The sequence below is a fragment of the Aotus nancymaae genome, unplaced genomic scaffold (assembly GCF_030222135.1).
Source record: "Aotus nancymaae isolate 86718 unplaced genomic scaffold, 86718_ANA_hifiasm-v0.15.2.pri h1tg000019l, whole genome shotgun sequence".
Taxonomy (NCBI): domain Eukaryota; kingdom Metazoa; phylum Chordata; class Mammalia; order Primates; family Aotidae; genus Aotus; species Aotus nancymaae.
The window spans coordinates 54,025,335-54,044,321 of NW_026988431.1; the positions used below are offsets into that span (position 1 = coordinate 54,025,335).

General features: G+C 38.1%; 1 long non-coding RNA gene across 1 annotated transcript in view; it reads left to right on the forward strand.

Annotated features, from left to right (window-relative positions):
• LOC135275859 (uncharacterized) overlaps positions 1-18,987 on the forward strand; it is a 43,182-nt gene that overhangs the window by 10,200 nt on the left and 13,995 nt on the right. The window contains exon 2 of the long non-coding RNA XR_010343421.1: positions 2,154-2,296. This is a non-coding gene — a long non-coding RNA (uncharacterized LOC135275859). The remainder of the gene's footprint in view (positions 1-2,153; positions 2,297-18,987) is intronic.

Below are 18,987 nucleotides of genomic sequence, written 5' to 3' on the forward strand. Positions count from 1 at the left end.
AGCTGACAAACTGGTGTTGGCTGGTGGCTGGGGACATCGAATGCCCTCCAGATGGGCTTCTCTACTGGGTTCCAGGAGGGAGGAAATGAAAGCTGCTAATTCTCTTCAAGGCTAGGCACAAAACTGGCAGAGTCCCTTCCACCATGCTCCATTGCTCAAAGTGGTCACAGGCCAAATTCCAGAGTGTGGTTATAATAGGCCACACCTCTTTCTGGGGGCTATGTCAAAGAATTTTTGACCATAATGAATTTACTACAGTGAGCGTATTGTTGAAGGGTCTTTATACACGTTAGCAAATCACTTTCCAGAAAGGTTGCCCATCATCGCACTCAACTACATTAAATGTGAAAAATTCTAAAAATCTCTACTTATTCAATAGGTAAAATATGGGATCTCATTGTTTTACTTTGAACTTACCTAGTGTACTTACACACACTTGATAAAAATTTATATTTCTTCCTTTGTGTAAAGAAGAAATATGTTTTCTCATTTTTGGAGCCAATTTGGTTGAGTGCTAAACAATCTTACAGTATTACAGGAGTTGTTTATACATATTATTGATATTAAGAATGTGTCATAGTTGTTATAAATATTCCTTTCAGTTTTTTAAATTAAAAATAAAAAACTTTCCTCTTAACTGAGAAAAAATTAGACAAAACATTTCCAATTAAATTCACATGATCTTATTAGCCTGGCTGCCATGAATTGATCTCAAAACGATATATGTTTTATATTTTAATAGAATATTTTGAGTCAATTTCAGTTTTACTCATCTAACATGTCAACAGAAACCCAGAAATTAGTGTGATTTATTAATTATCTTTATTTTGGAGGACTGAATCCAAAAAGTTTGGATAAGTTTGTCAGAATAAAGATGGAGGGACAAAACTGTGTCATCATCCTTTAATTTGCTCTTTGTACATCCTCTAAACTTCCCTGAGTCTCACTTTTTTAAACTGTAAAATAAGGTAACAGCAGGGACACTGTGAGACTTAGAGAAGATGTTTTTGAAGAGCCTAGCATGTAATGGTATGTAGTGGGCACCATCATTACTCACCTAAGTTCTCCCTTGTGAACCTAGGATAGTTCTTATTTCCAGAACATCAGAGTAAGTTCTACAGATGGCTTTCCAAGTGGGGATTTGGGTTGTGTGAGTGCTGTTATCCAGTCCACCTCAGATGGTGTCCATTACTCAGTCGGTGTCGGCAGCACATGGTGTGTTGCTGAGGGATGCAAACTTGATGCTTTGTCCGAATGGCACATCACTAATGTCAGGTCACAGCTGGAGCAATTGTCTGTGGGACTGTATGATATACTCCTTGAAAATGACTCTTGAGGAGCTTCTCAGAGGAATTTGATGTCCAATCTTAATATTCTGAGATTTCCTTGCTAGTATTGTGACTAATAATACCTTATACCACTTGCGTGCCGCTTGATAGTTTTCACAGGACTTTATGTATTTTTGTCTTCTTTGATCTTCACAGCCATCCTGGGAGGCCAGCCATTCAGATATTATTTCCCTTTTTTACCCATGAGAAAGTCAAGGCCCAAATGAGTTATGACTTGCCTGAAGTTACACAGTTTGTAAGTTCCAGGCCTAACACCAGATGGCTCCCACAGGCCCCATCCAGAGTGTTCCTATTTGATTGTATGCTGCCTAACTCTCCATCAAGGACATTGTGACAGATGGCCCTGAAATGAGGAGATCTACAGGATGAATTGTTGTCCTCTTTTGCATTAAAATGGGTTAACAGAGTGCAGTAGTCAGTGTGTACTCTAGAGTCATCTGGAGTTATTGTCTGCATTTGGATGCTGGCTCCATCACTTAACTGTGTACCCTTTCTTGCAAAAGGAACGCAGATAAGACAAATGTAACTTTCTGAAGTTTTAAGACCAGAATGATCAATTTCTATGTTTATTCAAAAGAAACTTAACCTCTCCATACCTCAGATTCTCCATCTGTAAAATGAGAATAATGCTGGTAGCTAACTTATAGGACAGTTGGGGATTTACATTAGAACATCTATGCAAAGCAAAAGCACAAGGTCTAGCACCAAAGTAAACACTCACTAAAGACTCTGTTCTTACTTGGTATGATCTGTGAAACCTTAAAAATGTCTGCTACTGGCCTTTCGCTGTGCTTTGTACTTCAGGCACTGGCTTCAGGAAGGCTCTGTTGTAAGAGAACTGTCCTCCATGAGACAAGAACTATCCTTTCCATGGGAGAGGCAATCTTGACAAATGTCCTCCAACACATTAACCCAGTTTATCATATTGGCACTGAAGGAACACTCAGGTAAGTATTGATTGCCTTGAGATTAAAAAAAGAATTCAGCCATTTACCACTCTTAACATTTTGTTTTATTCACTGCCCATCTTATATAACCATTTAAAATTGGAATCATATTGTATAAATACTTTTTGCAATTAGTTTTCTTTAATTCGTGTTTTTATTATCTTTGAATCTTCTCAGTAACCAATAATAATAATAATAATAATAATAATAAAGCTTGCTTCATGGTTGCATTGGATTCCATATGCAGAGATACTATTATTTATTACCAGTTCAGTATGTGGGACAGTTAGTTTTATTTTCCTGTTATAAGTAATGCTGTAGTAAACATCCTTCTACAAAATCTTTAAGATGTTCTCTCACTATATCCTTAGAGTAAATTCCTAGAAGTGGAATAACTAATTCAAAGAGTACATAAAGTTTGAGAAATATTGCCAAACTGCCTCCTAGAAAGCTTTAATAATTTACTACTCCCACCAACAGTATATGTGAGTATTAAGGATCAATTCATTCTAGGCCTTCCATATTCTCTTATAACCAACTGTTCTTCCAACCCTTCATTTTAAATGTAGTCCTATATGAACCATTTATTTTAGATCAGCAGTTGGTTCCAGCTACATTGTTTCATTTAGTGTCTCCTAAACATCCTCTGTGGGCACCCTCTCTAGGCCCTTACCTTCTTTCTTTCTTTCTTTTTTTTTTGGAAATATCTTCTTCCTCGTATCTCTGCATCATATATCCTTAATTTAAGTCCCAACTCATATGTAAACCTTTCCTGACTGTCTGATTTAGTAAATGACCTCACCCCTGAAATCTCTTAACCCTGCATTGTACTTTGTCTTCATCAGTCATTTGACACTCATCATATGCTGCCTTATCTGTGAATTACCTTTGTATGCATTCCTATACTGGTTTCTGAAGGACTTGTATAGTATGGAATTACACTCAAAAATCCCTTGTGACAGAGGGATCCAAGATGGCTGATTAGGAGCAGCTCAGGATTGCAGCTCCCAGTGAAAGCGTGGAGGCTGCTGCAGTTGATCCCCAGGCAAGCAGGGCCTGGAGTGGACCTCAGCAGTCCTACAGCAGAGGGGCCAGACTGTTAGAAGGAAAACTAAGAAACAGAAAGAAATAACTTCATCATCAACAAACTGGATGTCCACTCAGAGACCCAATCTGAAGTCAACAACTACAAAGACGACAGGTGGATAAATAGACAAATATAGGAAGAAACCAGAGCAAAAAGGATGAAAACACCCGAAACCAAAACACCTCTCCTCCTACAAGGGATCACAACTGCTCACCAGCAAGGGAACCAGGCTGGATGGAGAATGAGTGTGATGAATTGACAGAATCAGGCTTCAGAAGGTTGGTAATAAGAAACTTCTGTGAGCTAAAAGAACATGTTCTAACCCAATGCAAAGAAACTAAGAACCTTGAAAAAAGATTTGACGAAATGTTAATGAGAATAAACAACATAGAGAGGAATATAAGTGAATTGATGGAGCTGAAAAACACAACATGAGAACGTCGCAAAGCATACACAAGTTTCAACAGCTGAATTGACCAAGCAGAAGAAAGGATATCAGAGGTCAAAGATCAACTCAATGAAATAAAATGAGAAGGCAAGGTTAGAGAAAAAAGGGGAAAAAGGAATGAACAAAGTCTCCAAGATATGTGGGACTGTGTGAAAAGACCTAATCTACGTTTGATAGGTGTACTTGAATGTGATGGAGAGAATGAATCCAAGCTGGAAAATTCTCTTCAGGATATTATCCAGGAAAACTTCCCCAACTTAGCAAGGCAGGCCAATATTCAAGTCCAGGAAATACAGAGAACACCATAAAGATATTCCTCAAGAAGAGCAACCCCAAGGCACATAATCATCAGATTCACCAGGGTTGAAATGAAGAAGAAAATGCTAAGGGCAGCCAGAAAGGTCGGGTTACCCACAAAGGGAAGCCCATCAGACTCACAGCAGATTTCTCAGCAGAAACCCTACAAGCCAGAAGAGAGTGGGGGCCAATATTCAACATCCTTAAAGAAAAGAACTTTCAACCCAGAATTTCATATCCAGCCAAACTAAGCTTCATAAATGAAGGAAAAATAAAATCCTTTGTGAACAAGCAAGTACTCAGAGATTTCATCACCACCAGGCCTGCTTTACAAGAGCTCCTGAAAGAAGCACTAGACATAGAAAGGAACAACCAGTACCAGCCACTCCAAAAACATATCAAATGGTAAAGAGCATCAACACAATGAAGAAACTGCATCAACTAACAGGCAAAACAGCCAGCTAGCATCAAAATGGGAGGATCAAATTCACACATAACAATATTAACCCTAAATGTAAATGGGATAAATGCCACAATCAAAGGACATAGACTGGCAAATTGGATAAAAAGCCAAAACCCATCAGTGTGCTATATCCAGGAAACCCATCTCACATGCAAGGATACACAAAGGCTCAAAATAAAGGGATGGAGGAAGATTTACCAAGCAAATGGAGAGCAAAAAAAAAGCAGGAGTTGCAATTCTTATCTCAGATAAAATAGACTTTAAACCAACGAAGATCAAAAGAGACAAAGAAGGACATTGCATAATGGCAAAAGGATCAATGCAACAAGAAGAACTAATGATCCTAAATACATATGCACCCAATACGGGAGCACCCAGATACATAAGACAAGCTCTTAATGACTTACAAAGAGACTTAGACTCCCACACAATAATAGTGGGAGACTTTAACACCCCATTGTCAATATTAGACAGATTAGCGAGACAGAAAATTAACAAGGATGTCTAGGACTTGAACTCAGCCCTGGACCAAACAAACCTAATAGACATTTACAGAACTCTCCACCCCAAATCCACAGAATATACATTCTTCTCAGCACCACATCGCACCTACTCTAAAATTGACCACATAATTGGAAGTAAATCACTCCTCAGCAAATGCAAAAGAACGGAAATCATAACAAACAGTCTCTCAGAACACAGTGCAATCAAGTTAGAACTCTGAATTGAGAAACTAACTCAGAACCGCACAACTTCATGGAAACTGAACAACTGGCTCTTGAATGTTGACTGGATAAACAATGAAATTAAGGCAGAAATAAAGATGTTCTTCGAAACCAATCAGAACGAAGAGGCAACATACCAGAATCTCTGGGACACATTTAAAGCGGCCTCTAGAGGAAAATATATAGCAATAAATGCCCACATGAGAAGGAAGGAGAGATCTAAAATTGACGCCCTATCATCAAAATTGAAAGAGCTAGAGGAGCAAGATCCAAAAAAAAACTCAAAACCTAGCAGAAGACAAGAAATAACTAAGATCAGAGCAGAACTGAAGGACATAGAGATACAAAAAAACACTTCAAAAAAATCAATAAATCCAGGAGATGGTTTTCCGAAAAGATCAACAAAATAGACAGACCACTAGCCAGATTAATAAAAAAGAAAAGAGAGAATAATCAAATAGATGCAATAAAAAACGATAAAGGAGATATTACCACAGATTCCACAGAAATACAAACCATCATCAGAGATTATTACAACAACTCTATGCACATAAACTAGTAAACCTGTAAGAAATGGATAAATTCCTGGACACTTGCATCCTCTCAAGCCTAAACCAGGAAGAAGTCGAAACCCTGAATAAACCAATAACAAGGACTGAAGTTGAGGCAGCAATTAAGAGCCTACCACCCAAAAAAAGCCCAGGTCCAGACAGGTTGACAGCCGAATTCTACCAGACATACAAAGAGGAGCTGGTACCATTCCTTCTGAAACTATTCCAAACAATCCAAAAAGAGGGAATCCTTCCCAGATCATTTTATGAGACCAACATCATCCTGATACCAAAACCTGGCAGAGACTCAGCAAGAAAAGAAAACTTCAGGCCAATATCCATGATGAACATAGATGCAAAAATCTTCAATAAAATACTGGCACATCAAAAAGCTTATCCACCATGATCAAGTAGCCTTCATCCGAGGGATGCAAGGCTGGTTCAAAATACGCAAGTCTATAAACATAATTCACCACATAAACAGAACCAAAGACAAAAACCACATGATTATCTCGATGCAGAGAAGGCCTTTGACAAAATTCAACAGCCCTTTATGCTAAAAACCTTCAATAAACTAGGTATTGATGGAACATATCTCTAAATAATAAAAGCTATTTATGACAAACCAACAGCCAATATCATACTGAATGGGCAAAAACTGGAAGCATTCCCTTTTAAATTTGGCACTAGACAAGAATGCCCTCTCACCACTCCTATTCAATATAGTACTGGAAGTTCTAGCCAGAGCAATCAGGCAAGAAAAAAAAATCACGGGTATTCAAATATGAAAGGAGGAAGTCTAATTGTCTCCATTTGTAGATGACATGATTATATATCTAGAAGACCCCATCGTCTCAGCCCAAAATCTCCTGAAACTGATAAGCAACTTCAGCAAAGTCTCAGGATACAAAATCAATGTGCAAAAATCACAAGCATTCCTATACACCAATAACAGACTTAAAGAGAGCCAAATCAAGAACAAACTGCCATTCACAATTGCTACAAAGAGAATAAAATACCTAAGAATACAACTAACAAGGAATGTAAAGGACCTATTCAAGGAGAACTGCAAACCACTGATCAATGAAATAAGAGAGGACACAAACAGATGGAGAAACATTCCATGTTCATGGTTAGGAAGAATCAATATCGTGAAAATGGCCATACTGCCCAAAGTCATTTACAGATTCAGCACTATCCCCATCAAGCTACCAATGACCTTCTTCACAGAACTGAAAAAAACCACCTTAAACTTCATATGGAACCAAAAGGTAGCCCGCATAGCTAAGTCAATTCTTAGCAAAAAAAAAGAACAAAGCAGGAGGCATCATACTACCAGACTTCAAACTATACTACAAGGTGACAGTAATCAAAACAGCGTGGTACTGGTACCAAAATAGAGATGTAGACCAATGGAACAGAACAGAGGCTTTGGAGGCAACACCACACGTCTACAACCATCTGATCTTTGACAAGCCTAACAAAAACAAGCAATGGGGAAAGGATTCCCTGTTTAATAAATAGTGTTGGGAAAACTGGCTAGCCATGTGCAGAAAGCAGAAACTGGACCCCTTCCTGACACCTTACACTAAAATTAACTCCAGATGGATTAAAGACTTAAACATAAGACCTAACACCATAAAAACCCTTGAAGGAAACCTTGGCAAAACCATTCAGGACATAGGTGTAGGCAAGGACTTTATGACCAAAACACCAAAAGCATTGGCAACAAAAGCCGAAATAGACAAATGGGACCTAATCAAACTCCACAGCTTCTGCACAGCAAAACAAACAGTCATTAGAGTGAATCGGCAACCAACAGAATGGGAAAAAATGTTTGCAGTGTACCCATCTGACAAAGGGCTGATATCCAGAATCTACAAAGAACTAAAACAGATTTACAAGAAATAAACAAACAATCCCATTCAAAAGTGGGTGAAGGATATGAACAGACACTTTACAAAGGAAGACATACATGAGGCCAACAAACTTATGAAAAAATGCTCATTATCACTGGTCATTAGAAAAATGCAAATCAAAACTACATTGAGATACCATCTCACGCCAGTTAGAATGGCGATCGTTAAAAAATCTGGAGACAACAGATGCTGGAGAGGATGTGGAGAAATAGGAACACTTTTACACTGTTGGTGGGAGTGTAAATTAGTTCAACCATTGTGGAAGATGGTGTGGTGATTCCTCAAGGATCTAGAAATAGAAATTCCATTTGACCCCGCAATCCCATTACTGGGTATATATCCAAAGGATTATAAGTCATTCTACTCTAAGGTTCATTGCAGCACAGTTTACAATAGCAAAGACCTGGAACCAACCCAAATCCCCATCAATGATAGAGTGGACAGGGAAAATGTGGCACATATACACCATGGAATATTATGCAGCCATCAAAAACGATGAGTTTGTGTCCTTTTTAGGGACATGGATGAACCTGGAAACCATCATTCTCAACAAACTGACACAAGAACGGAAAATCAAACACTGCATGTTCTCACTTATAGGTGGGTGTTGAACAACAAGAACACATGGACACAGGGAGGGGATCATCACACACTGGGGTCCATCAGGGGTAATAGGGGAGGGACAGTGGGGGGTGGGGAGTTGGGGAGAGATAGCATGGGGAGAAATGCCAGATATAGGTGATGAGGAGGAAGGCAGCAAATCACACTGCCATGTGTGTACCTATGCAACAATCTTGCATGTTCTTCACATGTACCCCAAAACCTAAAATGCAATAAAAAATCCCTTGTATTGTTACTGAAATGCCAGGAGTTCTAGGTCCTACTGCTCACTGCACAGAAAGCCAATCAATGAGACAGGGAGTATTTCCAGGGAAGAAGGCTTAATCAGGTGCTGCAGCCAAGGAGATGGGAGATCAGTCTCAAATTCATCTCCCTGACCAACTAAAATCAGCAGTATATATAACATGGAAGAAATGGAACTACATGCAGGAAAACGTAAACTCAGTAGGCATAAGGAAGAGGAGTTGGTGAAGAGGCAGCAGGTGGTCAGTTAGGCAATCATGATGAGTGAAGGGTCTGGCTTCTCATTGTCTGGATGTGTTAATCTGGTAAGTGTCAGTTCCTTTATACCATCTGGGAGGCCTTATGTTTGGTTTCTTGTGAAAGGAACTCAGATAAGACAAATGTAACTTTCTGAAGTTTTAAAAACAGAGGGTCAATTTTTATGTTTATTCAAAAGAAACCATAAACATCAGTTGTGTGGGACAATTGGGCCCCACAGAATATCAGTATCATTCATAACATGCATAAATGTGGCTTTGTATATAACTGCACTGTATTATATATGCATGTATAATGTGTATAATAGAACTCCAATGAGGGATCATAATGAAAACTTAAATTGCCTTTTGGGTAACTTCCCTACCAGATCAGGCAATCACCATTGTTCCAGTCACCAACAAAAACAGGTATTCTTGTTAGACCTGTCCCAGACATCTAGAAGGCTTAGATACTCAGTCTCCTTGGACTTATACCTCCAATGTATTATGCTTATCTAAACAAAAAATGATAGGGACTCTTTTTCACATAGCACTTAGGGAATAGCTGAATTCAATTTTAAATCATAAAATTATAATAAGAATAATTTGGTCAATGTCTAGAATCAGGAATCAAAGTCAATTTGACAAAGGATATATGTACACAAACAACAAAACTAAATGTCATTCTTAAAAAATATTTAACTTCCAGATATAGGTGATGGGGGGATGAAGGCAGCAAACCACCTTGCCACATATGTACCTATGCAACAATCCTGCATGATCTGCACATGTATTCCAGAACCTAAAGTACAATTAAAAAAATATTTAACTTGAAAGATGTAGGAAATATTAATACTATTAGTGATCAGAAATGATAGCTCTTTCAAAGAATGCTGAGATTGGGCCAGGTGCAGTGGCTCACACCTGTAATCCCAGCACTTTGGGATACCAAGACGGGTGGATCATCTGCAGTCAGGAGTTTGAGACCAGCCTGGCCAACATGGGGAAACCCTGTCTCTACTAAAAATCCAAAAAATTAGGTGGGCATGGTGATGGGTGCCTGTAACAGCTACTTGGGAGGCTGAGGCAGAAGAATCACTTGAACCTGGGAGGTGGAGGTTGCAGTGAGCCGAGATCACAGCATTGCACTCCAGCCTGGGCAAAAAGAGTGAAACTCCATCTCAGAAAAAAAAAAAAAAAAAAAGCTGAGATTGAACAAATGTTCAATAAGTCACATTATGTAAATGTTTATATAAATGGGTAGGTACATAATACAAACATGCCACAATAAGCTAAAAATTCTATAATTCCATGTTGCATTTAGATATAGCAGTTGCTCTTCATCATTGGTTTTAAATGATCTAGTTACTATTACTGTCAATCTTAGAAGATAAGGCATAAGAAAGGTAGTTATGTGACATTTATAATCTGTCACAGTTTATAGGGTCCATTATCCCACTGGAGTATCATGACCAGGCTTTCAGATAGGCGTGAATTATACAAATAAATAATTGAAAACTCAAGGTGGTTAAAAACTGGGTTAAAGCCATACAACCAATAAGTGGGATCCCCAAGTCTTACACCTGGGTTTGTTTGACTTTCAGTGTAGCGTGCACTCTGCTGTAACCTGTGCTTCTACTGCATATTAAGAGCAAGTTTCAGGTTCAGAAGCCTTGCCCTGCCTCAGGGTCTTTACACTGGTAGTTCTCTCTTCCTGGACTGTTCAGCATGCAGGTGTATACATACTTGTTTCACTCCCTTACCTCCTTAGTTCTCTGCTCAAATGTTGCTTTATTTGTGAGTTCTTCCTTGACTAGTTACAATACTAATAATTCATACCTCTCCACACATACCTAAGAATTTCTTCACTTTTTTCCTTGCTTTATTTTTTTCTCAAAGCACTTATCACCATCTGACATATTATATATTTACTTGCTAACACTAGCATGTAGGATCCATAAGGACATAAATTTTTGTTCTGTGCCCTACTGTATCCCAGCCCTAGAGCAGTGTAAGCATCTAGCAGGCATTCAATAAATATTTGTAGGATATAAACAAGTTAAAAAAATGAATCTATGTACTTTCATGTTTGAATTTGTAGCAGAATATTGGTATTGGTATTGTAATTATGTAAGAATTCACAAATAAAACAGCAATTGAGCAAGGAGCTAAGGAGTTTGAGGGAGTGAGACAAGAGGTAGATGTTTGCGTGATGAACAGTCCAGGCAGAGAGAACTGGCAGTATAAAGACGAGGCTTCTATGGCAGTGTGGTCTGAACTGCTTGATTTCTATCTCTGAGTTCTTCATCCATTCATTTATTCATTCACCATGCTTTGCTTTTCTTCATATCCCTTATCACCACCTAAAACTTGATTTTTTATATATGTGTGTGTGTGTGTGTGTGTATATATATATATATGTGCATTCTTATACTTATGTCTTTCTCCTTATTTCATTCTAATATAAGCTCCAAGAGGGAAAGGGCTTTGCCTTGTAAAATGCCACATCTTCACATTGAGAACAGTGTGTGGCATAAAATAGGAGTCCAATAAATATATTTTATTAAACAATAATTAATTATTGTTTAATATGAAACAATAATTATTAAACATAAATAATTTAATAATTAGTAAACAATAATTAATCATATTAATTTATAAACATTTGTTGAGCACCTACTATATGCCTGGCATAATCTTTGTCTTTAGTCTCACGAGAAAGAAAAACAAGTCAACAGAAAATTGCAGTGTAGGTAAGATTTGCCATAGAAAGAGGAGGACCTCTATAGGGACTCCTAACCCAGCTGTGAAGGGTCAGGAGAACTTTAAAGGCAGGATTATCTTCAGCCAAGCTTGAAGAATGACAACACATGCAAATGTGCCAAGCCAAGTAAGGAAGGCTAAGTCTTGGAAGTGGAAACATTTTGAGATGGTAGGAGCCTGGGACTCAGGGTTGGAGGAGAAGTGGCCAGAGGAAGCTGGAAAGCCAAGGGGCTCATGTGACATGCAGGCCCATTGGACTTTATTCTGAGCTCAAAGGAGAAGTCTAAGCAGGGATTCAACATGAACAGATTTTCTTTATTATCCCACTGTCAGCATTTGAGAGAAAGGACAAGGTAGCAAAAATCAATCTTCATATCAAGTCCACAAAATCAGCAAATTGTAGGTTTGACACAACAAATGAGCTCTTCAGTTGGTTAGGCACAGGCATGAGGTGGGACTTTACTTCCCAATTAACCTTCAGCCTGGCTAGTGAAGAAACCCAACTATAGGCCCAGCCTTCTGTACAGGGAGACTGAAATGTGCTATGGTCAGGTGGAGATAGCCTAACCCCTGTACAGCTCTTGGTGACAGTTGTGGGTGTCTTTGAAATGCTTGACAGAGGCTTTCTCTCTAGTGTAAAAAATGAAATTAAGCAAAGCTGTGAAATTGAAATATCCTTAAAAGCTGGCCATTTATACTCCAAATAATTCTAGAGAGTAACAGAAAGGTAAAACTCCTCCTTTCTTTACTTAAATTATGCATGCAAATATTACATTTAATACTTAGAAAGTTTTTTAAAGCAATAAGGTGAGTAAGCAGAAAATAAAAGTGTTAATATAAATCGACTTTCACCAAAAGTCTAGTTTCTTGAGACCTTATGCCAATTTGTGTCAGCAAAGTCAACCTCTACTTGAATATAATAGAGAAATATTAGGGGGCCTGTGAATGTATGTTAGGGCAGGGAGATCTGTGCCTATGGCGAAAACTCCAGTACAGTGAGAGAAAAGGTCTGGTGAAGAGTACATATCCAGTTACTCAGTTCACCTTTGGTTGGATGTCGGCCCTATCTGTGAAAAGCACAGTGTTAACTATATACCTACCATGAGTGTAAGCATATAGTTATATAGTTGTGTAGTTGAATAGTTGTGTAGTTGAATAGTTGCATGTATTTGTACATGTAGCTTTTTTTTTGCATTCAATTAATTTTTTTGATTGAGCGCAACTCACATAACATAAAGTTATCATTTTAAAGTGACTAATTCAGTGCCATTTAGAGCATTCACAATGTTGTACAACTGCCATCTCTATTACAAACACTTTATTGCCCTAAAGGAAATCCTGTATCTGTTAAGCAGTTGCTTCCTATTCCTCCTTCTCTCCTGGCCCTGGTAATCATCAATCATCATTCCATCTTTATGAATTTACCTATTCTGGATATTGGTTTGGCTCTGTGTCTCCACCCAAGTGTCACCTTGAATTGCAATAATCCCCACATGTCAAAGGCAGGACCTGGTGGAGATAATTGAATCATGGGGCAGTTTCCCCCATGATGTTCTTGTGATAGTGAGTGAATTCTCACAAGATCTGATGGCTTTATAAGGGGCTTCCCCCTTCACTCGGCACTCATTCTCCCTCCTGCTGCCCTGTGAAGAGGTGCCTTCCGCCACGATTGTAAGTTTCTTGTTGCCTCTCCAGTCATACAGAACTGTGAGTCAATTAAACCCTGTTTCTTTATTCCACTGAATGGAATATTTCAATGGCATTTAGTGCATTCACAATGTTGTACAACTGCCATCTCTACTTCTAAACACATTTACTGCCTCAAAGGAAATCCTGTGTTTTTTAGGCAGTTGCTCCCTATTCCTTCTTCTCTTCTGGTCCTAGTAACCACCAATCATCATTCCATCTCTATGAATTTACCTATTCTGAATATTTCAGACAAACAGACTTACATAATACGTCACATTTTGTGTCTGACTTCTTTTCCTTAACATAATGATTTTGAGGTTCATTTTCCTTGTAGCATGTATTAATACTTCATTCCTTTTTATGGTTGAAAATATTGCATTTTATGTCTATACTACAATTTGTTTTTGCATTCACCTGTTGATGGACATACATGCTGTTTCTACTTTTTGACTGTTGTGAATAGTGCTGCTATGAACATATGTGTACATGCACTTGTTCGAGTACCTGTTTACAACTCTTGTCAGAATCTACTGCCCAGCGTACTTTTTTTTGGCAAAGAAGCAAAGCAATTCAATGGAGAAAGTATAGTCTTTTCAACTAATGGTGCTAGAACAATTGGGCATCTATAGGCAAAAAAATAAACCACGACCTAACCCTGATACCTCATATTAAGATTAATCCCAAATGGATCATGAATCTAAACATAAAATTTAAACTATACAAACTCCTAAAAGAAAACATAGGGAAAAATCTTCTAGACCTAGGGCTAGGTGAACAGTTCTTAGATATGACACCAAACACACCATCCATAAAAGACAGAGCTAGTAAATGGGTCTGTAAAAACTTTAAGATGTTTGCACAGCAAAATAACCTGTTAAGAGTATGAAAAGACAAGTTACATAGAAAATATTTTCAAACCACAAATTTGACAAAAGTCTTATATCTAGACTGTACCAAGACTCTCAAACTCATCAGTGAAAAAACAAACAGATCAATTGGAAAATGCACAAAAGACTAGAACAGCTACTTTACCAAAGAGGAGATACAGATGACAAACAAGCTCATAAAAAGATATCAACATCATTAGCTGTTAGGAGAAGGCAAATTAAAACCACAGCAAGATATCACTACTCACCCATCAGATGAAGCAAAATAGTAATCCTCCCAAATGCTGGAGAGAATGCAGAGAAACTAGATTTCTCATACATTGTTAAGATGTCTAATGGCACAGATACTGTGGAAAGATATTTGGCAGTTTCTTATAAATCAAAACATGTACTTACCACGATGACCGAGCAATTTCACTTTTGAGCATTTATCCCAGAAAAATGAGAACTTAGCTGCACACAAACATCTGCAAACAAGTGTTTCTAGCAGCTTTGTGATAGTCCCAAACTGGAAAGAGCCAAACTCTAGTACATCTATACAGTGGAATACTACTCAGCAATAAAAAAAGAAATGAACCATTGATACATGCAACAATCTGGATGAATCTCAAGGGCGTTATGCTGAGTGAAAAAAGCCAATTGCAAAAGGTTACATATTGTATGAATCCATTTCTATAACATTTTCAAAATGACAAAACTATAGTGACAGGCATGAGGAGTGGGTGTGAAGATAAAGGGAGAGTATGGAGGGTTTCTTTGGGGTGATTGAACAGTTCTGAGTTCTTATTGTGGTGGCTATATAAATATATACATGAAATAAAATTGCACAGAAATACACATACACACACACACACAAACAAGTGAACACATGCAAAAACTGGTGAAATTGAAAAAGATCTGTAGTCTAGTTAACAGTATTATACCAAAGTCGATTTCATGTTTTTATATTATATATAGAATGTTACCACTAGGGGGATGCTAGGAAAAGAGTGCAATGACTATTTTGCAACTTCCTGAGAATCTATAATTATTTCCAAATAAAAAGTTAAATAGAAACTAAGTGGTGCTTGGGGATGATGGCTCACAACTGTAATCTCAGCATTTTGGGAGGCTGAGGTAGGAGCATTGCTTGAGGCCATGAGTTTGAAATTAGCCTGGGCAATATAGTGAGGCCCCGTCTTTCAAAAAAAAAAAAAAAAAAGCCAGGTGTAATGGGGGCATACCTGTAATTCTAGATACTTGAGAGGCTGAGGCAATAGGATTGCTTGAGCCCAGGTTTTCTTTTCTTTTCTTTTCCTTTCCTTTTCTTTCTTTCTTTCTTTCTTTCTTACTTTCTTTTCTTTTCTTTCTTTTTCTTTCTTTCTCTCTCTCTTTTCTTTTCTTTTCTTTTTTTCTTTTCTTTGACGCAGTCTTGCTCTGTTTCCCAGGCTGGAGTGCAGTGGCAGTATCTTGGCTCACTGCAACCTCCGCCTCCTGGGTTCGAGTGAATCTCATGTCTTAGTCTCCCGATTGGCTGGGATTACAGGTGCATACCACCACACCTGGCTACTTTTTTTTTTTTTTGTACTTTTGGTAGAGATGGAGTTTCACCATATTGGCCAGGATGGTCTCAAACTCCTGATATCAAATTATTTGCCCACCTTGGCCTCCCAAAGTTCTGGGATTATAGGCATGAGCCACTGTGCCCGGGGTTTGAGGCTGCAGTGAGCCATAATTGCACTATTGAACCCCAGCCTGGGTGACAGAATGAGGCCCTATATCAAAACAAACTAGAAACTTAGTGGTGAGTAAAAATGCTCATGATGGTGACTCACACGTGTAATCCCAGCACTTTGGTAGGCTGAGGTGGGCAGATTATTTGAGGTCAGGAATTGGAGACCAGTCTAACCAACATGGTGAAACCCCGTCTCTACTAAAAATAGAAAAATATTAACTGGACATGGTGGCATATGTCTGTAGTCCCAGCTACACGGGAGGCTGAGGCAGAAGAATCGCTTGAACCTGGGGGGCCAAGGTTGTAATGAGCCGAGATTGTGCACTCCAGCCTGGGCAACAGTGTGAGACTCCATCTCAACAAGAAAAACAACAAAAAAGAAAGAAAGAAAAAGAAAGAAAGAAAAGAAAAGAAAGAGAGAGAGAAGGAAAAGAAAGAAAGAAGAGAAAGAGAGCGAGAGAGAGAGAAGGAAGGAAGGAAAGAAAGAAGAAAGAGAAAGAAAAAAAGAAAGAAAGGGAAAGAAAGTGCTCTTGAGAGTACTAGGATATATCTGTATTTTACCAATACTTAGAATAAAAGCAACAATGATTTTGAACATTAAAATAAAAGTGTGATACTAGGTTTTGCTGAGCATTCTCAGTAAGAGAAAGTCCTTGTCTTTTGGGTGCCTGGAGTAGAGAAGATAATTTGGTAAATGGTACATTGTCTACTGGGAGGTGAGCAGATATAAGCAACCACCTGTGATCCCTGAATCTAATGAATTGAGTAATTCCAAGCAAAGTGTGGCAGGAATTTAGAGGAAGAAGATTTTATAGTGGCCTGAATGGCTGGGAAAATATTTCCTGAAGGAGGTGACTTTTGAAGTGACCCTTGAAAAATGGATTTTATTCAGAAGACAAGAAAGAGAATAGGGAAAGTTTCTATGGATGTCTTAGACTTTTTTTGTTAGTATTTTCTTAGTCAAACTTCTACTTTTTCTCAAAGCTTATTCTTTTATGCCTTTAGCCTCTGAAGCTGGATGTTTAGGCATCCAGCTTCAGAGGAGGTATGCAGACATAGCTTGTTTTATTGCACTTCACTTCATAGACATTGTGTTTTTTACAAATTGAATTGTTATGGCAAACATCCATTGAGCAAGTCTATTGGTGCCATTTTCCCAACAGTATGTGCTCACTTTGTGTCTTTGTGTCAAATTTTTGATAGTATAACTTTATTAATTAATAATATATCATAGTTAATACTTGCCAATTAAGTAAGGAGGACCAAGTAAAATGTAAGTCCATCATTACAACAAATGTTGGAATAAACTGCTTGTGATCAAGGGTCTATTCATATCTGGCATTTAGCTTTTTTTGAATTTGGCTTCTCTGGGCTAGAGCCCAATAATTAAATGCAAGAAAATACAGAATCAAGACTCTATTAACTGCAAATGGTTTGTTATGTTCCTACTGGGGCAATATTCTTTATTCAAGCATATTTCAAACTTTAAAATTATTATTATTATATCTGTTTTGCTGATCTGTGATCAGTGATCTTAGATGTTACTATTGTAATGGTTTTGGGGCACCATGAACTATGACCATATAAGACAGTGAACATAATTGATAAATGTTATGTGTGCTCTGACTTCTCCAGTGACTGGCCCTTCTCCCATCTCTCTTCCTTTCCTCGGGCTTCTCTATTTTCTGAGACAAAACAGCATTGAAATTATAGCCATTAGTAGCCTTATAATGGCTGCTAAGTGTTCAAGTAAAAGGAAGAGTCCCATCTCTAGCTTTAAATCAAAAGCTAGAAATGATTACACTTTCTGAGGAAGGCATGTTGAAAGCCAAGACAGACCAAAAGCTAGGCCTCTTGAGCCAAACAGTTAGCTGACTTGTAAATGCAATGAAAAAATTCTTGGAAATCAAAAGTGCTACTCCAATGAACAAAAATGATAAGAAAATAAAATAGCCTGATTGTCAATATGGAGAAAGTTTTAGTGGTTTGGTTTAGGCTTAGTTTGTAGTTCTTCCAAGGGAACTTCTCTTTGGAATGGGAGTGTTTGACTTTGAGTCCTACTGCCATTTGCTGAGGAGTAGTAAGCTGAAGTCATAGCTGAGAACTGTGCCAAAATAAGATTATTTCTTCCACTAGAGTTTTTTTGTCAGGAAGAACTTGAGAAATGAATTGAAACTGAAAATCAAGTATGACTGACAATAAAAAATATTGCCCCAGTAGGAACACAGCAACATTTGTTGTAATGATGGACTTACATCTTACTTGGTCCTCCTTACTTAATTGGCAAGTATTAACTATGATATATTATTAATTAATAAAGTTATACTATCTTTGTAGACACTAATTCATACTTTAGGAGAAGATTTAAATAGCCATTTAAACTGTCTGTGGAGAAAAGATGCCTTCACTGATTCAACTACTTGAGTGCCATTTCAATTACAGCAAGAATCCCAGTCATTTAGGCTAAAAAGAGGTCTGGGGATTCCTTTATTCAATAGCCTCATTTCACAGGTGAGGAAAACAAGACCAGAAAAAAAATGTTCCTCTTTTAGGGAATAAGTGGTTTTCAAGCTGTTCATTCATTCATTTATTTGTTTGTTACTTGTTTAATCTGAGCACCTATGAGCCAGATATGTATTGTTCTGACTGCTGGGGATATTGGGACCTGCTCCCATGGGGCTTAGATAGTGAATACGTGGAGGAGGAATTAGAAACTAAAGACTACACTTTTGGATTAACTAGTGATTTTATCACAGTGGTAAGTGCACTAAAGAAAAGAAGAACGAAGAGAATTCTGATTGAGAGGAAGGAGGTGTTGAGGGAGAACTTTTTCAAAGAGATGACATTTAGGCTAAGGCCTGAATGATGAAAAGTTCTCATCATGTGTGTTATGATAATGGGGAATATTGTCACAGGTCGAGGAAGAGCCAAGCCCTGAGGTAGGAGGATGACTGGTTAGTTCAGGGTAGAACACAGCTCAGTGTTAGGTGAAGGCTTGGCATGGCAGGGAGTCTGCAGGCCTTGTAGGCTAAGCGAAGACCCTCAGTC